We start from the raw sequence: 23,422 nt of genomic DNA on the forward strand, positions 1-23,422 counted from the left end.
CTGCCTTGTCCTGGGCACTGCGCTGGGGTGAGGTGGGGTATGGGGCATGATTTGCTCCAAACCCACCCTGTCCTAAGTGTCAGCCTGTTTTTCTTCACTTCTATCCATTTCTGCTTGCTCTTTAATCATTCCCAAGGGTGGCTGGCTTTCTGCCTGACTCGTCTCCATTATACCCTGCTGCAATCAATATGGCAAGCAGAAATCAGCAGGAGAAGGCATGTTCTGCTCTCAGTGAGAGCCGGTGGGAGGAAAGGAGATCAGGCCAGCCAGCTGCAACCCCAGCCCGGCAGGCAAACTGAAATCCAGCCCAAAACGCCACTGTCAGGCAGCTGAGTCCTGCTTCCTTCATGGTGGGCCCCCCCCCCCCCCCCCCCCCAACAGTAAGCAGCAGGTAAAGGTCTCACTCCTTCCCTCAGCCCAGGGAGTGCAGGCAGGAAAGTCTGGCCCTGGTAAAATTTCCACTGAAAACAGCTTTTTTTGGCATTTATTAAAAAAAAAAAAAAAGAAAGAAAAAAAAGAGAAAGGTCGTTTCACAGCAGAAAACTTGAGGAAAGGGGGATGCAAACTTTCACCAGGACTATTACGTACGGACACTACTGAGCACTTGATGGCACTCACATTGGTTCAGGTCCCCAGGGCTGCCCATACTAAATTGAAAGCAGCCGCAGTCACTCCTAAATGTCCTAAATGTCTCTGGCCATAGATTTTTGTTGAGACCCAGAATTCCCTAAAAACAAACTCCAGGAGTGTCATGGGTAAGGACATCACCGAGGCAATGCTATCTGCCCATGGCTTTACTTTACAGCATACACATGACATCTCCCTCCAAGAATTTTAACTTGGTGAATTTCTTTCCTTTCCTTATTTCGTGAACTTCAAAGAGCGTTTCAGGGTCCATTCCCATTCCTGCAGTCCCCTAAATTGTGAGCAATGCTCTTCTGTCTCTTGTGCTTCCGTCCTCCTCTCTGGTGTTTCAGAAATATGTGTTTTGGAGCAAGCACAGTTTTTTTGGCTCTCCTTGATCCATGGGTGGTGTACTCTGAGACAGCTCTGAGTGCTTCTGCAATACAACCAAGGTACAAACAGCACCACAGATGCCAGAGCAGCTGTTCAGATGTCTGTTAGATGCCCATGCTCGAATTTACACCTAGGTTCACACATTGAACATCACAAATGGTTGATGCTCCTGAGCTGTCTGAATGTGGGGGTCTATATGGTGGGCTCCTCACACCAGAAATCAGCTTCTCCATGACATTTTTCAATTAGAAAACATTCTGTTTTAAATGGGGAGGTACATGAGGCTGGAGACCACATGTCTAACGTCATCCATTTATGGGAGTCCTGTTAGGAGGCTCCACAATTTTTTTCAGGCTTTCCCAATCTTTTCCAGCCATCCTGCCTTGGAAAGAATATCAAATGACTTCTCTGTACAGCTAGATTACACCTATTTCAGCATGCAGCTTTTCAGTCTGTGAAAGAAGGCAATGAATAAATCCCAGCATCATTAATACCTTTACCTTTCTAAGATAAATCTGTTTACCTGTGAAACAGGGCCATTAAAAAACAATCACCCAATAGAAATAATTAGTTACAACATAGATATGTGATTTGCTCAGCCTCTGGAACAGGGCAGTGTCTTGCTTAGCCTGAACTCACTGCTGATGGATGCGTGGTGAAAGGTCTTGGAGACTGTGTACTGAGCTAAACACTGGGGAGACAGAAAATGATTACTTCAGAAAGACTTTGCTCAAGCCAGCTCTGCAAGAAATTCATCACCACCAGCACTAGCACCGCACGCGAGCAGCAGTGTATGGAAACTGAGCTGTAAAAAGTAACTAGTGAACTCGGGCACTATGGTGTACCATGAGCATGGGGAATGTGTCTTTACCCAAAGGGAGAAATGTTCTTAGTTAGTAGCTTTTTGTTTAGCTAAAAGGCAAGCCTTGTGTCTGTGGATTTAATTGTGAACACAGAGCCTTTGTTTTCTGGGAACAAAGGGAATCAAACCCACACAGGTTGGTAATGAGGAAACTTTCTATCAATTTACACTGAGCTGGAAGGTCAAGCCTTGGACTTGCTGTCAAACATGCAGGACTGGCCTCTTGTGCCTAAAACCCCTGGACTTGGAAGCAAATTTATAGCTCATTTCTGCTTAGCTCCAAGTGGCCAGAAGACCAGCCTGAAATAAAGTCATTAATGAGACCAAGACGAAGGCTGCTGCAAAAGGCTGCTCCTCCCCATCATGCACATGTCTTAGCAAGATGTTCTTGTTAAATATAAACCTTTCAAAGAAGTAAATTAAGGATTTGGTTTTGAAGGACAGTGCTTGCTATGAGTCCTTCTGGGCAAGTCCTCCTGTATGGAAACCAGCAATTTGGGCTCTCTTTGACCCAAAGACTTTTCTGTGAGCTCTTTTACCTGAAAGGTGGAGCACAGCAGTGTTCAAAGATTCAAGGGCACACAATAAAGTGAAGAACTTTGTGTTGAATATGACAAAAGCCCTCATTGTTTACAAACAGATTAGCACATCTGGAATGAAAAAGAAGGCGCCTTGTCTTCTGCTAAATGGAGGGTCTGATCTCATCCTCCCAGAAGGAGCAGGGTACACAATAAAATCACTCCACAATTGTCCCTTGCGATGACAGGACCAGTAGAATTTTTTTCAATCTTCCTCCTGCTGGCAAACAGTAGAAGGCAAAAGTCTTGTGGAGACAGAAGGAATAAGAACAAAATGTCTTGCAGAAGGCTACAAAACTTTCCCAAAGCATTTTTCTTTAAACTCAAACACATGATTTACAAGCTTATTATTAGTTCCCCCACCCCTCCTTACATAAAAAGAGAAATTTTAAAAGTGTAGATTAACACATTTTTGGATAACTTCCAAGCTCTCAATTCCTCTGCATAAAGGATTATTTTGACAAATCAAAGATGACTTTTTGGGTGGCCTGGAGAGATGCAAATTTCTGCTCTCTTTGTAGCAGAAGTGGTAGCTTCTCAAAGGGTGAATACTTGGTCTCTCAGACAATTACAAAGATGAATCCAGTCCACCTTCTGATCTAACTGTAACAAAATTCTGGCTGGTGATTCCTGACAAAGTTTTCCAGATTGATCAAACACAGGGATGGCTTTGGGTGCCTTGACTTCTATCTAGTAGTTACCTCATAGCTACTAGAGGTTCTTCAGTGAGGGGAGCCCATGGAAGGTGCTCTAAGACCATCTTCAGTGGAGGACTCTACTGATAACAGGCACTTTATTTATATGTAATTTATTCTTAATTTTAAATTTATCTCCTTCTTCTCACAAGCTCCTTTGTTTCTAAATTGTATGATAACTCTGTTTTAAAAGATGTCTATCCACTGAGAAGCCCCCGGGTCACACTAGATGAGTGTAGAAAATGTTCCTGAGCAAGTGAGGCTGCACCTTGAGTACTGCACTCAGTTTTGGGCCACTCCAAGGAGGACATTCAGGTGCTGAAGCTTGTCCAGAGAAGGACAATGAAGCTGGTGAAGGGTTGAGAGAACAAGCCTTGTGAGGAATGGCTCAGGGAACTGGGATTGTTTAGCCTGCAGAAAAGGAGGCTGAGGGGAGACCTTGCTCTCTAGAACTCCCTGAACTCCCAGGGAACAACAGGACAAGATGAAACGGCCTCGTGTTGTGCCAGGGGAGATTTAGGTTGGGCATGAGGAAAACAATTCTTCCCTGAAATGGTTGTCAAGCCCTGGAACAGGCTGTCCAGAGAAGTGGTAGAGTCCCCATCCCTGAAGGGATTTAAAATGCAAGTAGATGTAGTGCTGAGGGACATGGTTTAGTGGTGTCCTGACAGTGTTAACAGTTGGACATGATGACCTTAATGGTCTCTTCCAAAGAAAACAAGTTTGTGATTCTGGTTTAGTGTAACAAAAAAGCAGCATGCAAAACTGACTCACTCAGCTGAGCAAGAGCAGCACTACTGGAAATGCCCTGGTGTCACTCACCTCTGAAGTACCCAGGTGGACACCACAATGTCATCCACTGGACCTTCTGGGTTTCTCCCACAAATCTAGCTGCAGGCCACAGTCAAGCCCTGCTGTGGTGATCACTGTGCATCAGACAAGAACTCCTTGTGGTCTTAAACTGTGTGATCACAGGTGAAATGTATGAAAATGCATATTGGAAAAGTAAATGGGTTAGAAAAAAAGGTGCCCAGGGTAGTTCAGAGAGGCAGCTTCAGAACACATCAAACCACTGGCAAAGAAACAATTGTCCTGGAATGAAACAAACAAACAAACAAACAAAAATCACATATATATTCACTTAAAGACAGTCTTCATAAACAGTTTGAACAAGACTATGAGGCTGGAGGAACAGATGGGGAAATAGAACAAACAGATGGAAAAACTCTATTTCTGAAAAATAAATAAATAATCTATTTGTAAAGCTATAGCTACTTTGAGTGAATGCTTCAACTTTAGGGAGCTGAGGCATCAGAAAATTTATAACAAGGCCATAAATTCAGACATCTGAGATCAATAGAAAGGCAGGTCTTCCAGATAGGTGAAAAAGGTGCTTCTTAAACAGCTATGCACATTATTTATCCTTACTTAATGCTTCCATCCACAGAGATACTTTGCTGACCACATGAGCTATATCTTACTCACTTTACAGTTAAAAAATACATCTCAGCTTTATATTAGCCATCACTGGCTAATATATTAATGGCTAATAATGCCTAGCTTTCTGTCATCTAATCATAGGAGGAAAGAAATGGACCTCATCTCACCAACATCAGTAGAAATGTCCTACAGATGAGAAGGGGAGAAGGAGTGAGTCCTGTGGCTCAGTGCACCAACCTAATGGGGAAGTAAAGGCATCTCCATTAAATTCTTCCTATCCATCCAGCTGCTCTTGGTCAGCTCTCTGTATACATACAATGGAGAGGATCAAAACTAAAACAGGGTGGAAAGATGATTTGGTGCTACACTGACATCAGAAGGGCACTTCATTTGCAGCAACCAAACCATAATGCATGAGATGAGACAACCTTGCAGGAAAAAGTGGGTCTTGTGTTTTAGTCAAGGAGCCACCACCCTGCAGAAATAAATCCAGCCACGCAGTGCTCCTCAGTGAGGATGGTTTTGATACTTAGAGCACAAATTTCTAGCCATGGACCAGGTGTCCAGAAACGTTCCCTGGGGTAAATGAGTTCAGCGACCTCTGAGCAGTTACTTGCATTAGCAACACGAAAACCACATTACACAAAACGCTAACTTGTTCTGAGGACTTGGGAGATGGGTGGTTTGAGCTGGCCAGGCAGTGTTAATAGGCACTGGTTTATGATCTTGGCTTTAATCCCTTCAAATTGCAGCTTTGCAGCTGTGAGAAGGGACAGTAGAAGTGCTCCAGCTCACTGGGGAGAGGTGAAGATTGAATTTTTAACTGAGTGCATTTAGCAGCATGGGGGATAAAAAAACGACATTTGCTTTCAGCACAGGGCCTGGGGTGAGAATACAGCAATGGGGACCCACCTGCCAACCCCATTTTGCTCTCTTCCTTGTTTCAGGTAATTTCTTTTAAGTCGTTGCAGGGCTTTTAAGGACTGTGTCCCATATCTGGGTCTTAGCAGCTTTGCCCACATGTTTTCCTGTGTGTGTCTCTGGGACTCATAAAAGCGTCTTTAGCGCTCAAGCAAGTTCCCCTTAGAGGAGGGACTGTCAAAGACAAGCGCTAATGTCATTAGGAGGTTACAAGGGGGAAACAAGAGAGAATTTGCTACAGATCCTCATTTCCATAATCTTGCCTCGACATCCTCGTTTGTCAGCTCTTAACCTCAATTCCTTAACCTCCAAATCTGTGCAGTCGTTGACCTTGGGGATTTGTCTTCAAACTGATTTCAAGTTTTAGGCAGTCTAAATTAGGCTCTCTGTGACAGAAGACAAAACTTGGTCTTTGCACCCAAATGTGAAAGACAGGCCCAGAGTGCAAGTGAAATCTTACAATCATTTTTTCGAACCATCTGCCCATCTGCAGTCCCAGAACAATATCAGTTCGATGCTGCCTTCCCTCTTGCTCTCACAGGAATAAAGAAATTACCATAAACAAAGCAGATCAGGGGTCTATTTAACCCAAATGCAGCCAAGACACATTGTCTCAGAAGGGAGCAGGAGGAAAAAAGAAAGCTACTGGGGAAGTTTCTTCCCACCTCCCATTAACTCCAGTTTGGCCAGTGATGTTTGGGACAGCAGTGTAATTTGGAGTGGATGGTGTTGTGTCCCTCTCCAAGGGCACTCTGTTTCCAGGGTATTTCTGTGGCAAACAAAAGTGATCACCAGAAAGCTTCCTGGCCGAAAGAAGAAAAAAACAAGAGAGAAAAAAAAGCTTGTGGAACTGCCCCCTAGCTGTGCAGAGGAGGGAGAATACAAGGAAAGAGGAAAATTAGGCTGGACACAAAGAGCCTTTTGGTCTCTCAGACCATTTCTGCATTGCACATGGCAGTCAAACTGCTGCCTGAATCACGCTATTTATTTCAGGGTGTAAAGCCATTGTGAAAAGATGCATTATTTCCAAGAGTGTGCTCTGAGTTAGAGAGTCTGCGGCAAACTGGCAGGGCAGCTTGGCACGAGGATTTTCTGGAGCAGCAGGTAGAGATGAACAATAGGAGCTGGACCAGTCCCTGCATGACGGGGAAACAAGGGAAGGCAGAGAGATTAAATAATTCAGTGCCTAGGTTGACGTGATGCATGGGAAAATAATGCCAGAAGTCATGAAGCTAAATGCTCGAGTCCCTCTTCCATGGATCAGAGAGCAGGTTTTGGGGGTGAAGGGAGGGAAATAGGCACATCTGTGTTGGGGAGCAGCTTGCACAGCCATGGTGCAAGCGATAGCGTGTGGCGCTGTGTATGCTGCAGAGGGGCTGCCCCCGGGGTGCCAAGAGGGGGAAGGAGATCTGCGGGAGCCTCAGGCTCATTATTTTTATGTTCAGCTGCCTAATTACTACGTGTCAGCTGTCTGTTAGAAGGAACGATGTACTGCAGCCTCTCGTTTGGGAATTTATAGTGATTAATGGGCCTGGAGGGAATGACTAACGAGGAAATGTTAGAATTAGTAAATATGCATCACCGTGCAATGAGTAAACTGGGGGATGTGACAAATGAGCCCAAGTATGTGAGAGATGTAAATGTCACAGAGGGACAGCCTTTGGGAGGCCTTGGGGACCCACAGAGACCAAGAGAAACAGGAGGATGGGAGCAAGACAGGTGTGATCTTACAAGCTGACAACAAACCTAGCAAGAAGGATCCTCCACAGCCTTTCAGACATTCCTGGACAGACCTGGGGGAACAAACTCACACTGACATGGCACTGTGCAGGACCGCAACCCCATTTCCCATCCATGCTGTTGTCTCTTACTGGGATGGGTGTAATGACACTGTGTTGGGTGATCCCAGTGACAGCTCAAGCCTACATCAGGACCTGGGTCTTTGAAGATGCTTAGATATTGCAAGACCTAAACTGCATCAACAGTTGAATAATTTCATCTGTAGAAATCTCTTTCAATTTGACTGTTTCAGAGGTATTCTACTAAATAACAGCTTTGCTGTTTGCCAAAGACTTGTAGCTGGTCCAATACTCATGCTAAGTAGCACCTGCAGGTTCAGTCTCAAAGGCAAGGACAAGAAGAGACAGCATCATGGAGGGTCCTGGAAGTTTGGGCTACTTTCCTGTATATACCTATGTAGGAGAGATGCATAATCCCTCAGAATTAAAGTCTGCCGATGCTCTTGAGTGGCTGGTACTTGCAAACTTTTAACTCATTTTTGCTGCCAATTTTAGTTAATTTCTATTAGAACCTGTAAAATCATTCAAATGAACAAAGTTAAGGAAGAAAAGCACCTCTCTTATTTTCTTGGTCTAAAATCTCATGGAAATCATCTGGCAGTCACTGGGTTGCTTTATCTGTCTATCTGCTGGTGAGACCACCCCCAGTCAGCAGTCTACTGCAAACTTTTGTCTTGATATTGCTGTCTTTATAAGAAAAAAACCCCAACAAAACAAAACAAAAACCACAAATAAACAAAAACCACAAATAAACAAAAACCAAACCAGAAGCCTAGATTCAAATGTTCTTTAGTTTTAGAATTATATCTGCCACAAAATCCTGAAATTTGGTCTCATTTGCAGTGACCAGATCAAACCCCTCACTCCACGCTGCTTTTCCCTTTTTATTTCAAGCACAGCAACACTATTCAAATTTCACCCAATTGAAAGATGCAGCTGTTTCTATTTTTGCTGCATCCCTGGTAGAGAATAGGAAACAAGCAACAATTCCACACTGTGTTTGGTGATCAGCAATATTCTGCCTGTAAGATAATTTTCACTCATTGGAAACAGAAGTCAGGGGAGCAATAGCTTAGGTGCTTCTGCCCTTTAAATACTGCAGAACAGCTGTAATGGTATGTCTGCTGTACCACAAGACATTTTTGAAAGCTGAGGCAATTTTCAGAGGACATAGCTAGATCACAGCTAAGGTTATAGTTGTGGAATAGATAACTTTATTTTTCCAGTGTGACTAGGTGCAAAAATGAAATTATTTATAGGAAGAAGAGCCCAACAAAGCAAACACCCCTTCCCCTAAACCAAGCAACTAATTTCCCTTGTGAAAATTAAATAAGCTAAGTAACTCTTGCCTTGGTTAGTGTACAGCCTCTATCTCCCTTAGCATGGAGGGTGAGAAAGGAGTGAAATAATCTGTGATGGGATATTGTCATTCAGTCTGTGTATTAGCACATACTTAGCAGGCACTCTGATCTGCCAAAAAACCCAAGATGTAGCAAACAAGGGGAGCTGCACAAAGCCAGAAGAGAGCTCAGATCGCATGGTTTTAGGAGCCATGTGTACCCCTGGCTACATAAAGCTGGTCTGATTGGATCCAAACAAAGCCATTCTGCATGGCATGAGCTTCAATATCCACACCTCAGCCAGTACTGGTTAGCTGCTCACTAGCTTGTTTGGAGGACTATGAAGCCAGGTGAAAGACTGAAGGAGGACTGAATGCACAAATGTGGTATGTGGAGATGAAAGTACTTGCCCATGGTCATGCAGCAATATCTCCATGGAGCTGAGTTGAGAACCCCTATTTCTTGACTTTAACAATTATGCTTTCTTTACCCACAGTGCTGTCATTTAACCTTCAAAGAACCTCTTTGGTGAAGTTCATAAGGTACTTTGTCTGGAAAATGCAACTGTGCTAAAAAGTGGATTTAAAACATTTACTTTCATAGGAAAGATCCAATTCCCAAACTCTACATTATATAAGCAGACCCCTGAGCACAGCCTCTGTCAGTTGTATCTTACTTTCTGGTTTTTTTTTTTAACATGTTGCACAAATAGAGTGTTCTCTCCAGCTTTCTGCGTTGGTGTCTCCTGGTGGAGACAACTCATCAGCCTGACTAAATCACATCCAGAGTTACTTCACTTTCTCTCCCTCCTGGCCACATCATTTTGTACTTGGAGCCTTGTGAGAACAACTGCTCCACTCTTCTGGGTTCCCTGGCAAAGGGAATCACTGAGAAATGTAAAGCAGAGCAAACCCACCACTGCTGTCCACCTCTAGTTGTTGACTGGATAGCAAGGGTTTCTGTAACTATTTTTCTGAAAGAACAAGTCCATGCCTACCTTGTTTGTAGAGATCAGTAGAAACTGAAATCCGCCACATACCAACAAAACTTCATTGCTTCTTGACTCCGTCCCTTCCACTGAACCTGTCCAATAGGTACCGAAGTCAGCGCAAAGTCCTTCTTTGTTGTTTCCTAAAGCAGAAACAGCAATGGGAAGGCCTTGCAACCATGTTCCTCCATAAAAACACTCACAAAGGCAAGTCTGGCAAACTGAAGACCTTCTCTAATGCTCTCTGCAGGTAATAGGAAGTATCTCATAGACCCAAACTTACCTTCAGGAGCATCCCACTGCTGCCCTTTTCTGGGAGCAATGATGTAAACATTAAATACCAGTCTTGAAATCAGGACTTCCCCCTTTTCTGTAGGCCTATGGCCTTGGCCAAATGCCACTTCCCATCACACATAAGAGTGCAATGACTGCTTCACCCCATGAGTAGGGAAAGGTCATCTCCCACAAGAAAATCCAGGACTGAACCATAGCTTTCATGTTCCATAATTTCACCACTAGCAAAAGCAATTCAAGATTTGTTTGAAACAGTGTAAACTAAAACATTTAGTTGAAACATTGTATTGACTCTAATTATCATCAACCCATCCCCAATTGAAATATTTTACTTTACTTTTCCCAAGGGTGGCCTCACTTGGGGTCTGTAATACAGAGGGGGGAAAGGACTTCTACTTTTCAAACAGCAAAACTGGATGTTTTTGAGTCTTTTTCTGCTGGAAAATGACAGGATGGAAAATCCACAGCTATCTCTACTTGTAACACATCACGGTTAGGTGTGTGTGCATAGCACTTAGCACAGCATAAAACATAACATCGCACATAACACATCCAGGTGGGTGTGCATATGGCATGGGCACAGAAAGTAAGTTTGAGAGACAAAGTTTGAGGACACAGAAACTATTGGAGAAGGAGGGTTAAATAGCATGCAGATCAGACAGTACAGAGAAAGCTGTGTCTTCTGGATCTCAGGGAAGGTTATGATACAAAAGCCAGTTTGCAGGTGCCACTGAAAACACTTAGAAGTTCCTTCCTTTATTATTTGGTACAGGGAGACCTGGTGCAAGAATAAAAAGAAAATAAAATACCAAGTCATTTGTGCTGGGGCAACGATATGCAGCCCTCAGCAGAGAGAAAGTCAAACACCCAGCTGATGTTTCTCATTTGAAAGCAAGTGCAACTGGTCAGGCATACCACACAGTTTCCACCCCCTCCCTCTGAAAATAACACTTCCTCAGAATTTTCTGGGAGCACGAAGATTTCAACAACAACAACAGCACCAACAGAGTTCCCCATATGCTGCGTTGTTTACTCTTCAGGGAAATTGTTGACTGATTTTCATCTTGCCACATGTGAGATAAAACACTCTACTATCCTTTTATTCAATAAAATCCTTTAATATTCCAAGTCTCTTGTGTGATTCAGAAGGGAACTGTGTCTAAATGCCAGCCTTCCTTCCGGGGGGTGGAAAATGCCTGTTCCTAGCTTGCCTTAGCATCAGGCTGGCAGGAGATTGGCCTCTCCAAAGCAAGGTGCTTTGGGCAGTGACAGGAAGAGGTGCCCAATCCTCAGCCAAAATAGACCTAAATATCAACCAAACTCAGGGGAAGGAAATTTTTAATAGCTCACCTAAAAAGGCAAAATAATTTGCCAAAGGTTCCAGCAATTTCACAGTTAATGCAGATGTTTCTCATGGTAAACATGGAGAATTGCCTGAAATGGGTATGTTATCATTCTGGGAACCACTGGCCAAATCTGACCTCTTCACCTAACACCTGGGTGTAATTTCCAGCAGTCCAGTCCCTGTGTCCAGTGAAATCAGAGCTGGTACAGCCGTTGACTTCTAAGATCTCTGACAGGGAGATCTCAGCTGTGGTTACCAGCTGGGCTCTGCAAGTGGCATTTTCCAAAAAACCCATCTGCCACATAGAGGCTCCACTAGCCAAGAATCTGCTACTTACTACCACAGAACTGCTCCAGATTTTCACAGGGGTAACTGCTAGCATTTACATTCTGGGAGGGACAGAGAAGGTGGATTTCAGAAACTGTTACTTTCAGTGTTGATAGGAAATTTTCATCTTCCTGCACTGGTCCAACACTGCCTTTTTCTCTGCTGTTCTCTTGTTTTGCTGCTTCATTTTCAGATAGGTGCCTTTAGCTTCCCAGGGCAATGGAACATCTCTAAGCTTTTATCTTTCTTGACATTTTGCATCTGGTTTGTAGTTCTACACTGCCTTTGACTTCAGCCTGAGATCTCTTTTCTCATATTCAAGCTTAGAGGCAGAGGCAATTCAGCTGAGATTGACATCTCCATGGACATTAGATGTCTCTGGGATTAATGTCTACATTGGAGCTAGTCATCTAGCTTCACTTTAAAATCAATGGAGAGAAATGAATGACTAAAGCATGATTTTGCTGACCTATCAGAGGCAGCTGAACTTAGCAGGACATAATTTCTGCATTGCAAACATCTCTTTTGCCCAGGTAGCAGCTGATGGAGATGTCAATGTCAGGAGATATGACTCCTATCCTGTATCATGGAAATCAGTTTCCAAAATGAATGCCATGAATGTGCCTTTCCTTCAGGAGGATCCTGTCCCTTCACAGGTGCCTTTCTACATCCTTTGGCTCAAATGATTTACAGGCACCTGTCTTCTAAAGTGATGCCACCAGGGTCTGTGTACCTGGTGGTGGATTTCTGCAAGGCTCGGCAGATCTACCTATGGTTATTGCTAGGGTATCTGGTGTGAGTTTTCTCCAAGAGGCCATGTGAAACCTAAACAACCACCAACAATCCTATTTAAAGAGTATAGTCATTTACATGCCAGGAGGTAAGCTGCAGAATGAAGGTTTGTTGGTAGAAAAGGGGATTTATCATGACGGATGAAGGGCATTTTTAGCTCAAGAGGCAGCTGGGTTCCCCGTGGCCAGATGGTCACAGGGTCCAGGCCAAACTTTGCATCTTGACCGTGCTCCAGTGTGATGATTATGACTGACTGAACTCAGAGTTTGGCCACCATATGAGTATGAAACACCCCAGAATGATTTCTAAAGATTATTACATTAGACTAGCACCCATCTCAGCATCTCAACACTGAGCTTGGAAAAATGGGAAGCAGAAATAAACAGCTTTAAAACAAAGGCAGTAGTAAGAAGCCTCTAAGAATGAGACACTAAGCTGTTACAACTGGATCAGGATGGAGTGGCTAGAGCCCACCTAACATTCAAGACAACTGTAAAATGTACCAAATCTGAGCTCAAATCTGGTTCTTGATTTTATAGATGTTCATTTGCTCAAGAAAAGCACTGGCTACAAAAATCTCTAGAATTTTTGATTCTCAAAATTTGGGCAAGTGCTGGAATTCTGATGTTTGAAGCACCTCTATTACTTCCTCATAGAGATGACATGTGATTATTCAGAATTACATCCCAAACCACTGTCATAAAAATCAACTTGACTTTGTCTAGTAATCTTTTGGTTACTTTAGTAAGGCAGTGGAATGTGGTGGCATCTTGGGAACTTGCTATCAAGTGATTCCCTGATTTGGAGAAGGGCAAGAGAAAAAGGGGAACTAGATCTAGCTGAAGGAGCATGATGAAGGTCTGGTAACTATCTGCTTTGGTTTTCTGGTATTATTTTGCAGCTAGGTGTCTGTCAAAGGTGTTCTAGAGACAGCCTAGAGAGTGTGCATGAAAAGGATATCAGCTCTGAAAAATGTGATCATGCACCAAACACCCACGGCAGCAGAAACCATTCACTTTCCTGCAAAAAGGCAGACCTCATGTCCATGTGTAATATGGATCTTAAGAACTGAACATAAGGACCTGATCACAGATTCACCTACTACATTGGGTGGGAAGGAACCCTCAAAGGTCAGCTTGTCCAACCCCCCTGCAGTCACCATGGGACACTTCCAACTAGATCAGGCTGCCCAGGGTCACATCAAGTCTGATCTTGAATGTCTCCAAGGATGTGGCCTCAACCACAACCCTGGGCAACCTATTCCAGTATTTTACCACTCTCATTGTAAAGAAATTCCTCCTTATGTCCAACCTAAGTCTTATGAACCATGTTAGTCAGAAAATGAGGAAAATAGAAGATAAATAAAAGACAAACCCAACTGAATTAATTGTGCCAACCTGGCAAGCTACAAGGGTGCCCAATGTGCATAAAACCGCTTAGGGGTGAGTAGTCCTAAGAACAGCCAGTGGAACTTCTCCGGCCCATGTGATGTGCCTGCTGTGAACTGCATGACACAACTCCTTGATGCATCCTGGTCCAGGGTTCATCTGTGGAGGAAGGATCTTCCTCAATGCATCTGTACTTTGTTACTAGTTTGCAGACTGCTAAATGAGCAACAGACCCTAGCATGAATACGCATTGTCTGAGCTCGGCTGATCCTGCTGTGTGATAAAAGGGAGTGTTAAAAAAAACTGCTGTTCTTCAGTAAACATTGGAAAAGAAGACTGAAGATTAATTCAAACAGCTTGGGAAACTGAAACAAGAGAAACGAGCTGAGTATTTCCAAATATGGACTACCTTACTCCAGTATCAAGCCAGGAGAACCTTGGGGCATGCAAACCAACCGAGCTGCAACTCCCTGGATAACAAGGCCTTAATTAAAAGCTAAATTGCACATACATAAAAAACCCCCACAGGGCTCACTTCAGCCGCAGAGGTCATGAAATCACAGGCAATCATATGACAAACATTAATCCAAAAGGGTCCAAGGAACAACTGCTCTGCACACACTCACTCAACACAAGCCACAGAAACACTTCGCAAAAATGCCGTAACGAGCTTAAGGCTTTTAGTACAAATAAATAAAGCCACAAATAGTAACACCAAAGGAAGAGAGAAGAGGAACCACCAAGGGCTCTGGTCTTCTGTATCAGGGATTCATTCAGTAAAAATATCAAATGAATTCTAAGAGGAAGCTCTTATCCAGTGCTCCCCCAGCCCCAATGCCTCACTCTTGCCCACTTTGCTCCCCCAACAGCTCCTGTTAATAAGATCTGCAGGAAAAAGTCTTCCCCACTCCAAATCTGGCATTCATTTTACCCTCACATATAATCAAAACATGCCAACCAGCACTTGAGATGTTTTTCTTTAATACCATTAGGAGCAATAACACACCATGTTCAACATCCCATCTCCAGCTGCTTTGGAGAAAAGCAGGAAGTCCCAACTCAGACACCAAACTATGCACAGGGGGTACAATAATTAGCTGATTTATGGAATTCTCACATTCAGCTCTGGGTTTTATTTCCAGAGGTGCAGAGAGCCAGCCAGCACCCTGTGTTGGATGGTTCTGGCTCCAACTATCTCGAGCAGCACATCTCCTCATGTGTCATGGCACTGTGGATTAGTGCAGATGGTTCCACATTCCTGTTGGATCCAGGAGGTCAGTGCAGGGTGATTTATCTCTTGGAGCACTGCAGACCCTGGGCCTCAGCTGGTGTAATTTGGGGGTGACCCAGCTACCACCATGGACATCTGCTGAGGATCTGCTCCTCTGTTTCTGAACTGTTTTTATTGTTAAAGACAGCAGCTAGAAAGAACAGTAGAGAGAAAACCTATAAAAGAGGACATTTATGTAGGGCAAACCAGATGCATTGTCTCCACCAGTGCAATCTGTCTTTCAGTGAGAAGTGGCATCTTCGTGTTGCTAGTGCTGACCAACTGATGGCACATTATGATTCATAACCTACCCTCACTGACACTGGACTGCTAATTTTGACCCAGAAACACTATTTCATGAATGTTCTTTGACTTTCTTGCTAGCAGGACCTTTTAATTTGGAAGGAACTCAGCTTGGGTACTTGGAGATGGTGGGGCTGCTCATAGCATGGTCCCTTAGAAGGATCATAGAGTGATTTTGTTTCGAAGGCACCTTCAAAGGTCATCTAGTCCAACTTCTCTGTGATCAGCAGGGACATCTTTAACTAGATCAGGTTGCTCAGAGCCCTGTCCAACCTGACCTTGAATGTTTCCGGTGTTGGGGGGGTCTACCACCTCTCTGGGCACCCTGGGCCAGTGTTTTGTCACCCTCAGCACAAAAATTTCTTCTGTCTTGTATAAATCTCCCTCTCTTAGTTTAAAACCACCACTCCTTATCCTGCAACAAAAGGCCTGGTAAAATGTCTGTCCTCATCTTTCTGATTAGCCCCTTTGAGTCCTGAAGGTCTCCCTAGAGCTTTCTCCTCTCCAGGCTGAGCAACTGCAGCTATCTCAGCTAGTCCTTACTGCAGAGAGATTCTACCCTTGGATCATTTTTGCAGCCTCCTCTGGACCCATTTCAATGGATCCATGTCTCTCCTCTGCTGAGGACTCCAGAGCTGGACACAATGCTCCAGATGTGGTCTCACCAGAGTGGAAGGTTCGCTGTGCCTCCAGATCTTTTGCCCAGGTTAAATACAGCCTTCCCTGATGGTTCACTGCATCTCCCAGACATGACATGGAGTGACAAGATCCTTATCCCAGGGGACAGACAAATGAGAAATCTCCTGGGAGTAAGAGGTCCCAAGCAGCTCCACATAAAAGTTATTTCTGCAGAAGGCAACATGTCAAGATTAAAGAAAAATTATAAAATCATCTGATTTTGCCAAAAATTCCTGAGCTTTCCTGAGTGGAAGGCCAGAGCCTTGCCAAGAGCAGGAAACAAGCATGTGGCTATTCTCTTGGAATAAACAATGTCCTCTCAAATACACCACAAAAAAAATATCATTAAATAGAGCCTGCCAGTGGAAATACATTTGGTACAATGCCTCCCAAGCCAACACCTCTTCACCCACCACCATGTGCACATTGTGAATATGAGGTTCTTGTCCTGCTTACTGAGATAAGCAGCACTGAGCAATGCAACTGGATTTTCCCCCGAGGGTCCAGACAGCAGGGATGTGGTCACACAGCTGTATGTGAAGAAGCTGCAGCTATAAATGAGTGTTGTTCTCCATCTCCTGACGTCAAAGGAAGCTTTGCTGGCAAGCCCTGCCAGGCGCCAAGCTCCAGAGAAGCTCTCCCACCACACGCAGCCCCCACGCACCCAACGTGAGATCACAGCCATCTCCCCCACAGCTGGGTGCCACCATGCATCCCCCCCAGCCCCAAGCTGCCATGGGGAAGGGGGATGCTGCCTAAAGCCACCTGCCCAAAAAGCCACTTTCCACTGGCAGCACCTCACGCTGGACCCCAGAGAGATGGAAGAAGTGGTGGTGTGTGTCCAGAAGACCACGGGGCAGAAGTGTTGTGAGTTGCCCTAATGAGTTGTGCATCTCACCACCTTCTAATGCTTTCCAATCCGCACCTGGTTTTGAATTGTTGCTTCTCTTTGTTTCTATTACTGGTAGGGGATAAGACACTGCACTGCTCACTCTTACAGGGAAGGAGAAAAGAGTTTTGTGCCTCTTCCAGATTAAAAATCAAATAAATTGAAATCTTATAGCTATTTCCTCCTGCAAATACTCAGGACAGAGCTCTAGAAAAGGTAACCCCAGGAAAAGCAGGTAACCCTCCTGCAGCTGAGACGTGGGATTAAAAAATGCTGTTCCCAGCATATCCTTAAACAAACCCACAGGAGAAGCCAAAGCCGCCTCAAACTTTCCCCTTCAGCCTGTAATTTTCAGACAACAAACCAATCCTTTCACTTTTCTAAAGGAGCAAAGAGAAAGGCAGAGAACTGGAAAAACCCTTTATAGAAATATCAGCTGTTCCTCTTCATTCCCACCCCCAGTTCTGTTTTTTGACAAGTTAAAGTGAGGCCATAACTTATTCTGCTTTGTTCGACAGGGCTAATCACACGTGACTCTAATCACTCATGATGTTTTATTGATTTTAAGCACATTTAATCAGAAATTGGCTCTGAGTTAGATTCCTGCTAATTACTGAGAAGCAGCATTTTGAATGACTTCACAATTGGACTGCAGATTAGAATGGACAATATGTACTAAAATAATGATTCATGCATTCAGCTCCCTGGATTTATTTTGTTTATATTGGATTTTTTAATCTTTAAAGACATAATTCTGCATATGGGCAAGCAGCATTAAAAACCCTCAACAAAATGGGTTTAATTTAACAGGCTAGACTTTAGCCAGAGTTAGGATATGTGGGGAACAGTTTATCCATTGCAAATGTAATTCTTTCTCTGAAGGTCACTGGAGTTGCGTTGCCCATGGTGGCAGCATGCATGGGTGCTCATGGCACTACCAGAAGGTGGGCGGCTGCTGCATGGTGCCCCTTTAGCATCCTCACTCTGCACATGGCTCAGGTATCTGGGTGAGTGTCAGGCCCTTTGCAGCATCAGGCCCTTGTACCAAATCCATCAGTTCTTCTGCCCTGAAGACAGGGTGAGCTTCCTGGTGCAATTTCTGCACCGTCCCTATTTCCAGTCCCAAAACCTCCTAGAGAAATGCAAATGGCTGGTTAAGCAAGGGGACTTCAGCTCTAAGGGGTGCCAATGGTAAGCAGAACCACCCCAGCTGAACTCAGTTGCCACCATCCACATCACCACTCCTGACCAGAGCTTTCAACAAGAGAGTGCTGAAGAGCTTGTATTTACATATTTCTCAATGTAAAAAACACCTTCTCATCAAAACCCAGTTTAGTACTGACTACAACATGGGAACAAAGGCCTGTAGAATGATGAAGCCTGTAGCCCTAAGACAAGAGGTGATGGTTTTAAACTAAAAATGGGAGATAGGGTAGAAACTATTTATACTGAGGGTAGTGAAACGCTGGCCCAGGTTGCTTTGGGAGGTGGTAGATTCCCTATCCCTAGAAATATTCAAGGTCAGGTTGGATGAGCCACTAAGGAATCCTATCTAGTTGCAGATGTCCCTACTCATGGCAGGGGAGTTTGACTAGATGACCTTTAAAGGTCCTTTCCCATCCAAAATATTCTATGATTCCATGATCAGAATTTTATTTTTCAATAGCCATGAGTATGTTCTCATGGCTGGAGACCCATGGCAAAGTGCATATATTTCAGTGACCTTGTCCGTGCTCAGAAACAGATGTGGCTAAGCATGGACCTTTTTTTCAGCTCTGTACAACTTCTACTGCCTCCTGGAAAACAATAGAGAAGCTGGCAGAGAGGCCAGGCTAGAGACTACCAGTTATTTGAACTGTAAAGAAACTTTTCTGGTATATGAAGACAGAAGGTTTCTGTTTTCATCTATGCCACTCTATTTTTGTTGGAAAACAAGAAGCCACATCAGGGAAGGAAGGCTCCCTCAATTTTCAACTAAAATTTTCAAGTTTTGAGATATAAAGTAAAAATTTTCCATGAAAAGAAAGAGATTTTTTTTTCCTCAACACAGCTCTACTAGGAATACTTACAGCACTCTTGCCAGCCAATTGCTTTCGTACAAAAACAAGCCCAAATCGGGATGATGCACAGAACACCCTGCAGTAACCGGCGTCTAAAAAGCAACAGCTCTGAAGTCTCCTGTTCTGCTCCCACTCCTTTCCACAGGTCCATGACACTATGGTTCAGTGGGTGGAACTCGCTCATGAGCAATGTGAAACCTCGGTTTCACAAAAAGCTGGGAAATTCACCTCAGAATCACCACTGGGCTCTGAAGGAATCAGCCTGCAAATCTATACTCGTCCATCTATCATTGAGAAGAGGTGGAGATTTGTAAACTTCAAGTACTGCCACACTCCTAGGGTGCAGTATAGAAAGATTCGCACCCTTCTGTAGGGCTCAAGCAATGGTAAATACAGCCTGCAATTCTGACTCCTTTCCAATTCTCCATCTCCCCCCCAGCCCTTCCCCTTCCCCACTGTGACATTTTATTATCTCTGCAGACTAGGATTTTGAGGCAAAGGGAATTCTCACCTTGGTGCAACTTCACAGGTCATAAAAAGGAAACATCTCTTTGAGTTGGGCCCCTTTAATCTTTCTTTCTTTCTTTTTGTTTTTTCCATTTTGTCCCCATTCATTCTTTTATTCCTTGTTTTGTTCTTTCAGTTTCCTTTCCTTCTTTCTTTCCTTGGCATAAAAGTACAGATTTCAAAATGTTCTGCAAAAGCAAGATTGTCCTATTAACATTACTTGCCATGTCACTGTCTGCAATGCACTGAGGGCTGCAAAGGTGCTATGTACGGTGATGGGGTTAGGTCGTGCCCTGGCCGTGCAACTTTGTACCTCTCAAAACTGGGTGAAACCCTGGGGAACACTCAACTCCTTTCTGAGAAGCCAAGGTCAGCTTGTCTATTTTCAGTTCCTCCCTCTATGCCTCCAAAATTGGCTTTATGGTCTTTACTAGCTCTTCAGAAGACAAAGACCTAGAAAGGTGAGGTGTAGGTAACACACAGTTCACTGCACATTGAGAAGAGCTGCAAAGAGGAAGCCACTGGGTCGCAGGATGCACAATCTCAACATACCAGATTCAGAGGCCCAGATCTGGAGGTCCCAGATCTGCACTACCAGGACAAACCTTCTCCCTAGGTGAGCTGAGGCTTGCAGAGGAAGGTCACTTAACAATAGAGTTAGAAGAAAAATTAGGACCAGAGGATTGATCCCTTGCTACATTTTTGTTTCCTTATGAAAGCTCTGCAAAGGGGATTCTGCATCAGCCACAAACCTCCCCACATCCAGTGTTACCGAGTGTAGGTGTTCACAGCCCTCAGACGTGTTGCTTCAGTAGTTTTCTGAATGGACATGAGTGACACAAAAGCAAATCTGCATTCTTTCACTCATTGGTTGGTTCCAACTTTGGAGTCTTCAGTGAAAAGTACAGCCTTGAAATTATTCTGAAGCTATGGCACCTACAAGACTTCTACCAGATGGAAACCTGAAAAAAAAAAAATAAAATTACTTCTCAGATGCATTGCTCATTTGTTTGGAGCAATTAGTAGATATCAACCCCAAAATAGACCCTTTTCCTCTGATCCTTTCCAGTTGGATTCTGTGTGTAATGACCTGGAACACGTCGTGATGTTCTGCACTGAAACCAATGCAGTTTTCTTTCAAGATTCATTGAGTGTTTCACATCTCACCTAGGAAAATACAAATTAAGATAAGACAAACCAAAGGTCACCCAGGAGCACCAACCTGTCCCAACCTCTCCCACGTTGCATCTTCCTGGGGGAAAGAAATCACACTCAGGCTCAATGACAAAATTTGAACTGTCCCAATGCTGAGCCTGTGCTCTTCATCTCTTAAAAATCCACCCTGAAATGAACAGCTAAGGTCCTTGCAGTCTGCGGGAGTCAAAGGCAGATCTTTGACACTCGTAGCTTCAGGATTAGCCCTTTATCTATAGCCTAGGGCAAAGGGTGAGGAAGAAGAGTTGTTTCCAGGAGGTGAGGATGAAGAGTGGAGCAGATGGGGCTGGGACAGAGCTCAGCAGCAGATGCCAATGTGTGTGTGAGAGCTGATGAGAGAGCTAGCAGCAGGAACTTGAGGGATGCCAGAATGGGTTACACCAGGAATGCTCAATGCTACCAAAACAGCCCAAAAGACACAGGCTCATGCACCTCAGGTAATTGCTCTAGAAAAACCAGGAGATCCTCTTACAGGGCAAACTGTCTGAGCACACATGCACCAACCATCCTGCTCAAACACACCTAAGTAAGAGCTGCCTCATTCCCCTCCAAGCAGCTCCAGCAGCTTGACATGGGCATCTGCTTTCCAGGGATGTGCTGCGAGGTGGGAGGCCACACCTGAAGTCTTCTCTGCAGGTTTTATGGCAAAGCTGAATTAAAGGAAGACCACAGGAATCCATTTCTCATGAATGCGTGGAAGGACTTGTTCTTCTCACATGGCTTTGCTCCACTTCAATAGGTAACACGGTACCAAGAGCTGGACTGGCTACATGGCCAGGACTGAGATGGAGAATAGGAAAGCTGGGACTCGTACAGCTGCTTCAGCACAGCAATACAGTACAGCCAGCAGAATATATTTCATCTACCCAAGCAGCTGAGGGTGCTGAGGCTGGTCAGCAGACAGCAGAGCTGCTCACACCAGACCACTGGGGTCATGGTTGTGTTTCCAGCTGTAGGTTTAACAAGCCTTGTTCTTTATTCTGAGCATTAGCATTGATATCCTGCATTAGAGATTAGGGGAATACTGTACATTATTTCCAGCAAGGGATTAATTAAATCTCCACATTTCTGAGAAAAATTTTCTGGTATAAAGGAAGCCATTCATTTCAGTGAGAGCCAAATTAACAACTTTCTCATTTGTTTCTAAACTTACTCCATGGTGAAGTGAAATGTAAGCTGGGAACTGCCTCTTGAAAATGCTTTAAAATGCCTAATAATGTCAATTAACTACCTCCATAGGTGCCAGGTGCCAAACATTCCTCCTTCCTCTCCAGGTCCTGCTGTAGGTTGTCCTCCTCATACCCACAGAACCCTGCCATTATTAAAATGGCTTTTGCTCTGTCCTAACAGTAAGTCCCAAATGCAGCAGCAGCATCCCACTCATCAGCCTGCCCAAATGACCTCTGCAGTGCCTTGTTCCTGATGTTCCTTGGGCTGAAGGGAAGTAGCACAAAGCCCATAGCACCATGTCAGGAGAGAAAGAAAGTTTAGTTTGAAGATTAGCAGGGTGAGCGGTGACAAGGAGGGACAGGACTGAGTTTTGATCTGAATGACTGTAAACACGTGGTGTGGAGAATAGAATAGAATAGAATAGAATAGAATAGAATAGAATAGAATAGACCAGACCAGACCAGACCAGACCAGGTTGGAAGAGACCTTCAAGATCATCGTGTCCAACCTATCATCCAACACCACCTAATTAACTAACCCATGCAACCAAGCACCCTGTCAAGTCTCCCCCTGAACACCTCCAGTGATGGCGACTCCATCACCTCCCCGGGCAGCCCATTCCAGTGGGCAATCACTCTCTCTGTGTAAAACTTCCTCCTGACCTCCAGCCTGAACCTCCCCTGGTGCAGCCTGAGACTGTGTCCTCTTGTTCTGGTGCTGGCTGCCTGGGAGAAGAGACCAACCTCTGCCTGTCTACAACCTCCCTTCAGGTAGTTGTAGACAGCAATAAGGTCACCCCTGAGTCTCCTCTTCTCCAGGCTAAGCAACCCCAGCTCCCTCAGCCTCTCCTCATAGGGCTTGTGTTCCAAGCCCCTCACCAACTTCGTTGTCCTTCTCTGGACACGCTCCAGCAAGTCAACATCCTTCCTAAACTGAGGGGCCCAGAACTGGACACAGTACTCGAGGTGTGGCCTAACCAGTGCAGCGTACAGGGGCAGAATGACCTCCCTGCTCCTTCTGGCCACACTGTTCTTGATGCAGGCCAGGATGCCATTGGCCCTGCTGGCTGCCTGGGCACACTGCAGGCTCATGTTCAGCCTACCATCAACCAGCACCCCCACGTCCCTCTCTGCCTGGCCGCTCTCCAGCCACTCTGACCCCAGCCTGTAGCACTGCATGGGGTTGTTGTGGCCAATGTGCAGAACCCGGCACTTGGATGTGTTCAATCTCATGGCGTTGGATTCTGCCCATCTGTCCAGCCTGTCAAGGTCGCTCTGCAGAGCCTCTCTACCCTCCAGCAGATCAACTCCTGCCCCCAGCTTGGTGTCATCTGCAAATTTACTGATGATGGAAGAGAACGATGATTTACTGATTTACAAATTTACTGATGATGCAGAAGATCCAGGAGGGATGGGGATAGGCAGCAAAGCCAATGTACCCTGGAGATTTGAAGTGGAAAGCTACTAGCCAATGTGTTCAGTGACATTTTTCCCAGGAAAATGGCACAGCTATCATCAGAAAGCCCCAAAACTGATCAAAACATT

General features: G+C 44.6%; 1 long non-coding RNA gene across 2 annotated transcripts in view; it reads right to left on the minus strand.

Moving 5' to 3' along the window:
• Positions 1-2,552: 2,552 nt before the first annotated feature.
• LOC137442159 (uncharacterized) overlaps positions 2,553-23,422 on the minus strand; it is a 29,019-nt gene continuing 8,149 nt past the window's right edge. Inside the window, exons 6-11 of one of the 2 annotated variants that reach the window (XR_010987593.1) lie at positions 20,266-20,455; positions 19,498-19,681; positions 9,650-9,735; positions 4,760-4,829; positions 3,975-4,244; positions 2,553-2,674 (exon numbers count right to left, since the gene is read on the minus strand). This is a non-coding gene — a long non-coding RNA (uncharacterized lncRNA). Of the gene's footprint in view, positions 2,675-3,974; positions 4,245-4,759; positions 4,830-9,649; positions 9,784-19,497; positions 19,682-20,265; positions 20,456-23,422 lie in introns of both variants that reach the window. The other variant, XR_010987592.1, reaches the window with a different exon arrangement.

Source organism: Melanerpes formicivorus, unplaced genomic scaffold (assembly GCF_026170545.1).
Source record: "Melanerpes formicivorus ecotype bairdi unplaced genomic scaffold, bMelFor1.0.p_v2 SCAF_7, whole genome shotgun sequence".
Lineage (NCBI taxonomy): Eukaryota > Metazoa > Chordata > Aves > Piciformes > Picidae > Melanerpes > Melanerpes formicivorus.